The sequence below is a fragment of the Triticum aestivum genome, chromosome 7A (genome assembly GCF_018294505.1).
Source record: "Triticum aestivum cultivar Chinese Spring chromosome 7A, IWGSC CS RefSeq v2.1, whole genome shotgun sequence".
Lineage (NCBI taxonomy): Eukaryota > Viridiplantae > Streptophyta > Magnoliopsida > Poales > Poaceae > Triticum > Triticum aestivum.
In genome coordinates this window covers 743,727,584-743,741,082 of record NC_057812.1, presented here as the reverse complement: position 1 = coordinate 743,741,082, position 13,499 = coordinate 743,727,584, and the positions used below count along the sequence as shown (strand labels likewise).

The 13,499-nt window shown below is 41.3% G+C and overlaps 1 pseudogene; it reads right to left on the bottom strand.

Moving 5' to 3' along the window:
• Positions 1-5,865: 5,865 nt before the first annotated feature.
• LOC123153991 (putative disease resistance protein RGA3) overlaps positions 5,866-13,499 on the bottom strand; it is a 47,948-nt pseudogene continuing 40,314 nt past the window's right edge.

Here is a 13,499-nt window from a genome sequence, read left to right as displayed (position 1 = left end):
ATGAGGGCGAAGATAAATTATAGTTTTGAGTAACATGCAAGAGTAAATTAATTGCATAAAAATAAATGAAAGTAGTCTAACAAGTAACACTTGGGAAATAACAGTGGAGTAAAGCATTCTCAAATTCCCGTTGATACGTGTCTATCGCGACTTATGCTACGACATAGTACTAACTGGATACTTGAGTCACTCTTGATGTTTGCGCTGGACGGATCCGGTACAGAATATGTTCTACCCTAGGCAAACTTCTACCACACACACCAGCATCGTAGTTTCCCCATGCAGGTTATCACTACGGTAATTTATGGTGTCTTGGACCGGGGGTGGTCACACATCTTCACACATATGGTGCAAGGGAGGAATGAATCCAAAGACTTGACACCCATTCCAAGATTTAGTAGTCCTCTACCCTATAGTTTTCTTAGATGCAACCGCCATATATGTAACCTAGACCCCTCGGTACCTATATAAACCAGGGGAAGGGCTTGTAGACGACACACAACAAGGATCTTGCGGTAGATCAACCTATAATCTATACTCCCTCGAAACAAAATACAATCAACGAAGGAGTAGGGCATTATCTTTTTGAGAGAGCATGAACCTAGGTAAACACCATGTCTCCTGTTACCATCGCACCAAGGCTACATACTTAGGACCCCCTGCTCGAGATTTTGTTCGATTTTGACTCCATCATTGTTGGTCAATGTAGGCCCCTCTGAGTAGTCACAATAGTTTGATTGCGCACCAGATCGACGACAAGGTCGACTCTGGCATGACTTTCCTGCTAGGGCAGATCTTCGTCTCTGCCACCATCTCCTTCCTGTTCAACTCGACCGGCCATCTCGGTTAGGTCGAGAATTTCGCCTAGGACGGAGCATCAGATTCCGAAACTTGGAATGCGCCGCGGATTCCTTGGCGAGCTCGTCTTTACAAACTGGGTGTCAGACCTGCTCGAGCTCTGGAATTAAACCCGATCCAGGATGCCAACGAAAGCCTCACCTCGGATCTGACCTCGTCACATCATGCCAGGATCCGGGCATCACGCCAGACAGCCAAACACTTAACCTTGCTGGCAACGAAGAGCCCAAGGCCATGTCAGATCGGATCTCGGGGAATATTTATGATGAATATTAAGTTTCGGATTGTAGTATAGACAATTAATTGCTTATATTGGTGAATTTTTATGATGGTCTCGTTTCTTCGTGTGCTATTGCAAAATTGGAGTAATTTGTGAGACAATATGTATGAGGGGTTGATTGACTTGGACATGTTGTTTATATAATTTTTAGATTCAAAGGGGATACCCACTATTTGAGGATTAGTGTAAATTCTTATTATGGTGATTTAGCTGAGGATTGGTATAATTTCGATGGTGGCATGGTTGTTTGGCGTAGTTTTGCACCGAGTTTTGCTGGCCCATCAGTGCTTCTATCGCCGAATTATTTCCTTTGCACCAATTCTGGAGACTCATTTTATCCTATTTTCCTTTTTCCTTCTCCCGTTTCCATTGTTTGTTTTCTTACTTCTTTCTTTTGCTCCTTTCCCCCCTTTATTACCTTTTTCATTAGTAAAAACACATTTTCTTTGTGTTTTATATCAGTATTTGTGAAAAAAGAACACAGAGGACATGTCTTAAGGCCTGGTGAATAATTTTAAAATACACATTGAATGAGTTTTTAAGCTGGTGAACGTTTATTTAATACACGCTGAACATTACTTTAATACAAGGTGAATATTTTTTTCAGCCCTGTGAACATGTTTAATTTTTTTTGAACAAAAAACATATTTTAATATATGGTGAATACTTTTTAAAACATCGTGGACATATTTAGTAGATGATGGACAATACATGCTGAGCAATTTTTACAACAGGGTGAACATTTATTTAATCCTGGTGAATATTTTCTAATACACGGTGAACGTTTTTTTAAACTCATTGGACTCTTTTGGTACACCATTAACATGGTTTCAGCCTACCAAGATTCATTAAAACATGGTGGACATTTTCTTAGTACATTATAATCATCTTGAAATACACGCTGAACATATTTTTACAAAAGTGTGCATGCATATTTATGTGAATATTCACATTTTAAAAAAAATATTCATATTTTTAAAACATTCACATATTTTTAGAAATGTTCATGTAGTGTAAAAAAATGTTTTCTGAACTATTATTATTTTTCAAATTTTATCTCTGAAAAGTCATGTTTTGTACGAGATATAAAAACCAAAGAAACATTTGCTCAAACAAAACCATAGGAACTCCCCGCAAAGAAAACAGGACGCTACATGGAATTGGCATCCGACCCATTAACGTGCACTGATCGTTGACCGCCCCATATACAACGCAATGAGCATCATATAAGAGCACTCACGAATTTATGGAGACCTGTGCGCATGGGCCGTCAGCATGTGACGATCCATGGCAAAAGCAAATGAGTAGGGCGTCAGGGTCAAGTACGTTTTTATGTGGGTTTTTTTTTCACAAAACTAACTGTGGGATTGAAAACCTACTCTCGCCGTTCATAAATATTGTAATATGGGCTTCATACGGACTGAAATGGGTCAACAAACACACTAAAACATGCCTATATACATTCGATTTAGGAAAAGTTAGAACATCTTATATTTTTGAATGGAGGGAGATTAGAAAAATAGTAAATAGATTGAAGAAATGTTTTATTATGGGTTTAAAATATTTTATTCTGTATTTTAAAAAAGAAATCATATATTATGAAAAGTTCACCGTACATTTAAAAAAGGTTAATCATATATGAAAAGCTTACCGTAAATTAATAAAAGCTCACTATGTATAAGAAATTTACTATATAACAAATAATTCTACAATGTGTATTTAAAAAATGTTCATCTTATATTAAAAAATGTTTATAGTATAAAACTATAAAAATAAAGAATGTAACAAAACAAAAAACTCATATCTAGAAAAAAAAGATAAATTGAAATAAAAAATAAGTAAAAAATAAAGAAAAGAAAAATAAAAACCTCAAAACCATGCACAAAAACCATAGAAAACGATTGTGATTTTTTAAAATAGTTTTGAACAAATATTCATGGATTTTGCAAAGACGTTTGTGAAATTTTATAAAAAATATTTTTTAAGAGAAAAGATACATAATATGTACTCCCTCCGTAAACTAATATAATGGAGTTTATAACTTTAGTGATCTAAAGGGTTTAGGGTTCTCTTATATTAGTTTACAGAGGGAGTAAAAATTAAAATAGAAAAAAGGAAGAAAAGAAAACATGAAAAAAGAAAGAAAAATGATGGGAAAACCTGTAGGAGGAAAAGAAACAGAATAAAAACCCACTGTAGGGTTGTCCGACGAGCACCAAGGGAGTGCCGCGTTTGCGCGGTATGCTGTGGAATAGGAAAAGCAGAACATAAAGGGAAAAAAAAGGAAAATCAGAACATAAAGAACATGTGACATTCTACTAGAACAAAGAACTTGCAAGTTGCGACGTCCACAAACAACTCCTATCACTGTCATCCCTCTTTTTCTATAAACTGCGACAACAAACATATATACTACAATGACATATCCACGACGCGCTTAACACTAGACATGCTATAGCCAAACGAATTATGACCAAACACATATCATCCAGGACTTCCTCACTGCTGAAGCTGGTTATGTTCGTGTCATCAAGTATGCCATCAAAAGAAATATGATAGTGTTTTTTGGGGCACCTTGTGTTGTGCAAGCAATACCCAAAAAGGCTTGCACCCCATTTTATATATAAATCAAATAGCCAAATCGATACAAGGTGACGAGGATACCCTCTTACTGTCTTACAGAGCAGATCAAAGAGAAAACAAGAATACATGAGAATCTACAACCCACTCCAAAGCGACCAGAACTATTAGCAGGAGACAAAGACCACACCTCCTTAGAAGAAATGTCATCCCTCATTGCATCGCTCCCCCCAAGGCGTCGCCGGGGAGGCCTCCCTGCCCTCCCGCTCCGGATCATGGAATGTCGATCCTGCATATATAGTAAACTAATGAGCGAGCGAGGTGCCAACAAGGACACGTGCATAAAGCAGGAGGAAGGCTGCTGTACGAGATCCAGACAGTTCGCTGTTCAAATCGGTTGAACTTGAACTGACACTAAACACTCTGCACCGTTGGTACTACTGTCATCTCCCCACTCTGCTCCGCTCTTCTCCAAGCACAAGCCCAGCAGGGACAGTCAGCACATTAATTACAGGACTCACACACTGCCATAATGCATGCATGTTTGCAAATTCTTCCTTCAGTTTATAGCACCCAACTCAGATAGTAGAAATCACAATTCACAAAGTTGAGCCCTAGCACAATGCTGACAGTTGTGTGGGATTAACTGCATTCTGAATAAGTTAACACTATGATTCTCAGTGACATCCCTGGCATATATAGAAGAGCAAACTTTTTCCCTTTTGAGAATGACAGAACAAACTTTGATATGTACTAGTGTGCAGGTAACTTAGTTAGGAATCACAACGTACACTGTAAGAAGATCAATCTGACTAGTACTAGTAGTAGCAGAAGAAAATGCCAACTACCGAAAATGAAACTGAACATGATTAATAGCAAAAAAAGGGAACGCCAAACCTGATCACTTAAACACCGTACCACTTGAACCAAGCAACCTGATCACTTGAATGAATTCAAATGTAGGAGCACTTAGCCCAGTTTACCTCCAGCCCCAGGCTCGGAAAATCTGCGCGCTTGCAGCTGCTTGGTAATTCTCCTCCTGATTGCAATCTACAGGCTAAGTATAATACGACTACAATTGAATGGTGGCTAAACACATGTCAAGCCTAAACTACAATTGAATGGATTCTCCGTCAAGGGGATGCTTCTGTAGTGTGTACCAATGAACTGAATCCCTGATTGACCATCGGCAACATAAGGCTCAGTATCTGGATTGTAATTTTCCTTTCTTAAGGCTCTGCCCATCTGGATTATCTGGGCACGGCCCATAAGCCCATGTGTCGTGAATCATCTGAAAATAACTAGCCAGAGCACGGTTCGGTAACTGAATCCCTGATTGAATTGTACCCTGAGCCGGTTCTGTGTATGGTGTAATGTGAGATCAGTGTCTCTGTCCTCTTGTTCTGAAGAATTACTACGAAATTCATGTTGTACGGCTGTTTAAGTTTGCAAAAAATGAGACCATGTAAATGTAAGTTCCTCCTCTGAATGGAGCTTCCAGATGCAAATTCTGTCTACGAAGGCGATCATCTTCACAAGTCAGCAGGAGAAGGACCGCAAACGTCAATGTGACTCCACAGAATCCAGTCAGCTGCCTGAAATTGGTGTCGTTCTAGTAGTTCACTAGTGGTTCAGGGTTTATATCTAACAACCACAGGACTGCAGATTTGGACGCATACAACTTTTATGGAAAACAAGGCACATACTCCCTCCGTCCGGAAATACTTGTCATCAAAATGAATAAAAGTGGATGTATCTAGATGTATTTTAGTTCTAGATACATCCCTTTTTGTCCATTTTGATGACGAGTGTTTTCGGACGGAGGGAGTAACTGAGAACACTTCAGATTTTCCCCATCTTTTGCTCATAGGTTCAGTCTATACAACTTCAGATTTTATCTTCACTGGATGTTGACCACAAGTTCAGGTATAGCCTAGCACTGCTGCTTACTAATGCTCGACTGCTGCTTACTGATGCTCAACTGCTTTTGAGAGTAGAATGCAAGGAGGAGAACGTGGGAGTCACAACTCTTTAAGAACGTCAATCCTGTTAGTACCAGTAGTAGCAGAGAAGAAAATGCTAACTACCGAAAAATGAAACTGAAAATGATTATTAGCTGAAAAAGGGAATGCCAAACCGAGTTGCTCCTAAGCAAAGTTGGAATCAGCATGAGGGAATTTATAAAGGCATACTACAACTTGGACAGAGCAACCTGAACACAAGAACAAATTCAAATGTAGGATCATTTCACCAGATTTATACCTCCAGCTCCAATCCAGGCTCGGACAATCTGCAAGCCAACAAGTGCCTGCCAGTTCTCCGCCTTGTCAACCACATCTGTCAGTCGAACTGTCAGATGAACACGCTTAACACTAACTAACATATGTTCCATCAGTGCATCTGCAGCGTCAAGATTGGCTGAAATAATCATTGCTTTTGAGATGAAGCTCAGGAACACTGATGCTACTGGCTCCACAGGGCTCAACAGGACTGGCCATGAGATTAATTGCTTTCTGGATAACTTTTTTTTTCGAGAATGAAAGAATCAAATTAGGTATGCCGTTTTGTTTAGAAACAAGCCCAAAGCCCCAAACACCTGCCATTTTGTTTGCAGATCTTCCTGCAGGTTACAGCAACCAACTCAAAGAATATGTAGAAATCACTACTAGTCTTTTGTCTCCTGACTCATAAAAGCTTACTGCCAACAATATACAATAAAGCAAAAACACTCGTATTCAGCAAAGATAAAGCTTACTGTCCTGGACTTGTAAAGTCGCAATTAACGTGGATCGTCTAAAAATAATTAGTGTTGTACAGACTACAGAGCAGAGCCAACGTAGACATGAAGTTGCTAATCTCGCATCACTGAATTAATTAAAAGTTGTGGTTGCAGGACTGATGTATCATTAGATTGATCGACACTTGTCTTCCCTCTCAACTGAATCCCTGATTAATTTTGCAAAGAACAGCAGTTTGAGTGTAAGTGTAGCTGCAAGTAAACATGCAACCAGTTCTTCTGAAAGTAAGTGTAAGTGTAGCTGCAAGTAAACTCTGCTCTCCTCTTTCTTGCGAGATCGTGGCAATGTCAGTTCTTCTGAATGGATGAAGTGTTTCGATGAGAATTCGATCGCAGGACCATGGTCAAAGGAACGGGGGCACTTCTGAATGCAGAGTCAGATCGAAGATGCCAAGGTCGACGCCATCTGGCTAGCCATATTAGCGACCAAGAGCTTGAGACAATGTACCACCTGCTTGTCTCTTGCACTTTCTCTAGGCAGGCGGTTTGGCATGACACACTCTCCTCTCCTGGTTAAGGATGACTTGCAGACCACCCGACCGCGACAACTCCCTCAACGAATGGTGGCTCGCTGCCAAGGAGACGACCCCCAAACCACTCCGCAAGGGACTCGCCACCGTAGCACTATTGACAGGACGGATGATCTGGAAGCAGCGCAACGGATGCGTCTTGGATGGAGATCGACCCTCTGTCCCCCTCTCGACAGAGAAAATTAGTGCAGAAGCCGCCCTCAGGCCTTCGGCTGCTACTCCCAGCCACCTGGGACGTCCATTAAATCCTTTGTAATGCTATCTGTAAACCATCTCCTAGGAGGCATGTAACTTTTTCCCACCTTTTCAATGAAAAGAAACGCAAAGTCTTTGCGTTTTTCTCAACAAAAAAAAATATCAATCTTGCTAGTACTAGTAGCAGCAGAAGAAAATGCAAACTGCCGAAAATGAAACTGAACACGTGATTAGTAGCAGAAAAAGGGAATGCCTAACCGAGTTGATCATCCGCATTACTCCAAGTTGCAATCAACACGAGGAAATATATAAAGGCATTTGAACAGTTAATCTTCAACTCTCACAAAACACTCTGCTCTGCTCTAAGTAGAATTGAGTAGGGTGAGCCAGCACATTGATTGCCATGACAAATAGTATGTCCTGACAACTGAATGAATCAAGCATGCTTACATATTCTTGTCTTACATATATCCTGACAACTTTGCATTCACGCAGACAATGTGATGTAACCAAGCTGATTTATACTAGGCCAGCTAGTCTCCCGTCAAGATTTATAAACTAGTAGATGAGACACTATATGAAGTGGGTTATTATGTGGCTTAACAATCAACAATGGCTATTCGAATTGTAATATATGTCTCTACACGCAAGTGCAATCTCTCAACTCCCTTCTCCTGATCACCAGTCCACTCTGATCAACTCTCAGCTCTTCTCTTGTCTAAATCTAAATACAGTAAACACATTAATTACCATGACGTATCCTAACAGCTGCTCCAACTGAATCAACCAGGCAGATCAATTCTTGCTTGAATTTGCAGGCAGAGACAAACCACAATTAAAATCTATTGTGGATGAACTGAAAATCTCGCATGCCTGCTCATTTGGCAAATGACTGAAAAAAAATAATGACTGAACCATTTGGCAAACTAACCTTAGAGCAGACGCAGCTACCAGCCTGAGATTTTGTTCTCATGATACTGAAACTTTCCTGTATTGAATTCATGCTCCAGCCAACTCATCCAAAAGTCCGAACTGATGGAGGGAGGCGGGCAATATATTTCAACACTCCCTCTGACGTCTAGGCTATTTTAGTCCTTAGACGTGTGATCGATATATCGATGTAGGCCGCAGAATCGTTTTATTTAATACTGCGTTGGCAGGGTTTTGAACTCAAGTCCTCTTGGCTCGGATACCATGTGAGAATTGTTGTAACGTCGTACCTATCCTGGTAGCGACGGTTCCATGTTACATAGCAGGGGCCGACTCCCTGATAAGGCATACAAACTTGGAGTACAAGGAAAGAAGAGATAGAGATAGATGATGCGGTTGGAAGAAGATAGACTAGATACTAACAACCTATTCAAACTAACTCTATCTACGTGTATTATGACTACACGTCTCTGTTACAATAATGTGCGCATATATGAGTTTAACAGTAGAATAAGATTATAGTATACACTAAACATTATCATTTTATCCGTTTATACTCGATACAAGTCCATGTCACCTTTGGACGGCTACTTCTGGATATTTCTTTTACATTTACGTTCTTCTCAGCAGTTGGTGGAGATTGTTCTCAGTTGGATAGACTAAACCTATGAACAAAATATGAGAGAGAAAAAAACAGTTCACGGGATCTTGAGCACAAGTTGAGGTACAGTCTAGCACTGGTGCTCAACTACTTTCTGAATAAGTCGACAGTATGATTCTCTCTCAGTGGCATCAGAATAGAACAAACTTTTGCCTTCTGTTCGAGAATGACAGAACAAACTACTTAACCTGAAACTGAACGTGTGTGCTGTATGGTAGAAACCCAGTTGCTCGTCTGCACTAAGCAAATTGAACAGGGCAATCTGACATTCAGTACTGCATGTGTGTGGTAAACTAAAGATACATTCAGTACACAACCATAAGGCTTTCTACAGCATACATGCAGTACTGAATGTCAGATTGCCACGATCAGTACAACCATAAGGCTTTCAAACAAGTAACATGCCAACTTCAACATGCCTACCGACTTGCTGACAGTTGTGTGGGATTAACTGCTTTCTGGATCAGTTAACACTATGATTCTCAGTGACATCACTGGATCATATGGATGGTAAGACGCCGGGAACTTAGTTAGGAATCACAACACTGTAAGAAGATCAATGTTGCTGGTACTAGTAGTAGCAGAAAAAAAATGCCAACTGAACATGATTAGTATCAGAAAAAAAGGGATGCTGTTGATCGTCGGTGTACTTCTTGTTCATTGCTTTTATCTCCTGAACTGGATGCAACTACTGCCGCTTGCTCTACAGCCATTGTGTGAACTAATAAAGCAGAGGAAAGATGGAATCAATTGGATAGGACGTAACCGATAAAATAGATACATAAAGCATAAATTCAAACAAATATACTAACAGGTATGTTCTTTTACCTCCAGATTCAATCAAGTGCTGGGACAGAGCATCCCTCGTCCTGACGGCGTCCTCATCTGCTAGTTGCCGCACTTGCGCGGTGTAACTCTCCTCCTGATCCTCATCCTCAGCTTCCTCCGGACCCCCCTCCATGTCTATCACTATGTTATGCAATGCGCAACATGTGCCGATTGTCCGGTGCATCTCAGATTGATTATTTGGATACCACCCTTCATTTCCATGTGTCTTTCAACCTTCCCAACGCCCTTACGACAACGGCTGTAGCTGCAGTGTGTCTCCTGTTGAACTCCACTTTGGAGTATGAGAGTGAGACGCCATTTTCCATCTGGTAAGGTGTCAGGAGCCATGGACGAAGTGTGTATCCAGCATCACCAATTATGTATTCGCCGACATCCAGGCCATCTGATAGCCTCAGCATACTGCCATTAAGCCAAGCACCATTCTCACACTTCTCAAGGAGCTCAGAGTCGAGCAAAAGGCTCGATTGGTTCATACTAGCTGACAAGTTCCACCAAATGTCTAGGAACCTCATATCTGGATTAACGACGGCTTGGATTAGCTCACTGTCATTCTCCACATCGTCACAGTTTGTTGATCCAAACGAGATGCGAGCAGTATGTACAACGCCACAACAGTTTGGCAGGCCGTGGATCTTGTCAAACTTGCGCTTGATCTTCTCCATTTTAGTGGAGCCAGGCCAGCTGCAGTGGTGCATTGCTTGGTCCCACATAGCCTTGACAAACACCTGAGTTACTGATATGTCTCCAACGTATCTATAATTTTTTATTGCTCCATGCTATATTATCTACTATTTTGGATCATATTGGGCTTTATTTTCCACTTTTATATTACTTTTGGGACTAACCTATTAACCGGAGGCCCAGCCCAGAATTGCTGTTTTTTGCCTATTTCAGTGTTTCGAAGAAACGGAATATCAAACGGAGTCCAAACGGAATGAAATCTTCGGGAACGTGATTTTCTCACCGAATATGATTCAGAAGACTTGGACCCAATGTCAAGAAAGCCACGAGGTGGGCACGAGGTAGGGGGCGCGCCCTACCCCCCAGGCGCGCCCCCATTCCTCGTGGGCCCCACCTTGCTCCACCGATGTACTTCTTCCTCCTATATATACCTACGTACCCCCAAACGATTAGATACGGAGCCAAAAACCTAATTCCACCGCCGCAACCTTCTGTACTCACGAGATCCCATCTTGGGGCCTGTTCCGGAGCTCCGCCGGAGGGGGCATCCACCACGGAGGGCTTCTACATCATCATAGCCCCTCCGATGAAATGTCAGTAGTTTACCTCAGACCTTCGGGTCCATAGTTAGTAGTTAGATGGCTTCTTCTCTCTTTTTGGATCTCAATACAATGTTCTCCCCCTCTCTCGTGGAGATCTATTCGATGTAATCTTCTTTTTGCGGTGTGTTTGTTGAGAGTGATGAATTGTGAGTTTATGATCAAGTCTATCTATGAACAATATTTAAATCTTCTCTGAATTATTTTATGTATGATTGGTTATCTTTGCAAGTCTCTTCGAATTATCAGTTTGGTTTGGCCTACTAGATTGGTTTTTCTTGCAATGGGAGAAGTGCTTAGCTTTGGGTTCAATCTTGCGGTGTCCTTTCCCAGTGACAGTAGGGGCAGCAAGGCACGTATTGTATTGTTGCCATCGAGGATAACAAGATGGGGTTTTTATCATATTGTATGAAACTATCCCTCTACATCATGTCATCTTGCTTAAGGCGTTACTCTGTTTTTAACTTAATACTCTAGATGCATGCCGGATAGCGGTCGATGAGTGGAGTAATAGTAGTAGATGCAGGCAGGAGTCGGTCTACTTGTCTCGAACGTGATGCCTATATACATGATCATACCTAGATATTCTCATAACTATGCGCAATTCTGTCAATTGCTCAACAGTAATTTGTTCACCCACCGTAGAAATACTTATGCTCTTGAGAGAAGCCACTAGTGAAATCTATGGCCCCCGGGTCTATCTTTATCATATTAATCTTCCATCACTTTATTATTGCTTTGCTTTTTTACTTTGCCTTTTATTTTACTTTGCATCTCTATACCAAAAATATTATCTATCATATCTATCAGATCTCACTCTCGTAAGTGACCGTGAAGGGATTGACAACCCCTATTTGCGTTGGTTGCGAGGAGTTATTTGCTTTGTGTAGGTACAAAGGACTCGCGCGTAGCCTCCTACTGGATTGATACCTTGGTTCTCAAAAACTGAGGGAAATACTTACGCTACTTTGCTGCATCATCCTTTCCTCTTCGGGGAAATCCAACGCAGTGCTCAAGAGGTAGCAGTTACCAGTGAGACAGTTGACTCATCCACACCAAGAGAGGATCCTACGATAACCGGACAGTCACCAGAGTTCAGCATTCTCAGAGCGACAACCACTCTGTCTTGTAAAGACAACACTCTCCCATCAACAAAGGTGGGCTCCCTTGCCATCATATCTTCCAAAAATGAGATCCTCACCAGGCTGTAGACATAAATGAAGGTGCTTCTTCTCATTTTGTACACAGATTCAAATCCTTGTGCGCCCACCATAGAAGATGATAAGGTTTCTGCATGGAAAGAAAAACACAGAACTGGTTATACACAATCTAGGAATCAATTTCAGCGATTGATAAAAAAATTGTCTAAAGATAGGAATCAATTAGACTGACGCCTGAGGCTTTGAGAATGAGAGAATAATTGCTATGTGCCTAGGAGTCTAGGACCTAGCAAGTGGCAAGAAACCGGCGAGTTAAGTGTCCTCCTTGCCACTGCACGTCAGAGCGGAGGCGCCCTAGCGTAGTGGATACATGTCTCTGCTGTGATGGCGATGGAACTTAGAGGGTGGGCTGTGCGACGAGCGAAAAATGTCTTGCCTCGTATGAGGGGACGCCCTTCGTGTTTATAGGCAGGGGCGCACCTCCCTGAAGATAGCGCATACATATCGTTGAGATTACAACTTGGAGGAGAAGGGATAGAGAGAGATCGAGGGATCGGTTACAGGAGATAGGAGTACATCGTGATCTACCTAGAGTCCTACCAAACCCAACTACCAGAATACATATCCCTATGTCACGTTACATTGTGTACGTTTAACACCCTCCCTTAATCACAACTTCATCAAGTTGAGATTATGCTTGAAGTCTTCAAAACTCCTTATGGGTAAAGCTTTGGTGAAGCCATCTGCAACCTGATCTCTGGAATGCACAAAACGAATATCAAACTGCTTATTAGCAACTCTCTCTCTGACAAAGTGAAAGTCGATCTCTATGTGCTTTGTCCTGGCATGGAACACAGGGTTAGCAGATAGATAGGTAGCACCAAGATTATCACACCACAAACATGGAGCTTGAGTGTTTTTCACACCAAGTTCCTTAAGAATGGATTGAACCCATATAATTTCTGTTGTTGCATTTGCCAATGCTTTGTACTCTGCCTCTGTACTAGATCTAGACACAGTTGCCTGTTTCCTTGCACTCCATGATATCAAGTTCGGACCAAAGAACACTGCAAATCCACTAGTGGAGCGCCTGTCATCCAGGCAGCCTGCCCAATCAGAATCAGAGAATGCACTAACCAAAGTAGATGGTGATTTGCTGAAATTATGACCAATGCTCAAAGTGTTTTTAACATATCTGACTATGCGTTTGGCAGCAGTCTAGTGAAAAGTGGTAGGTGCATAAAGAAATTGGCATACTTTGTTGACAGCAAAAGAGATATCAGGTCTTGTCAAAGTCAAGTACTGTAATGCACCTACTAGACTCCTATATTTTGTGCTGTCTTCTTTATTCAAAAGTGTACCTTCTGTAAGAGACAGTT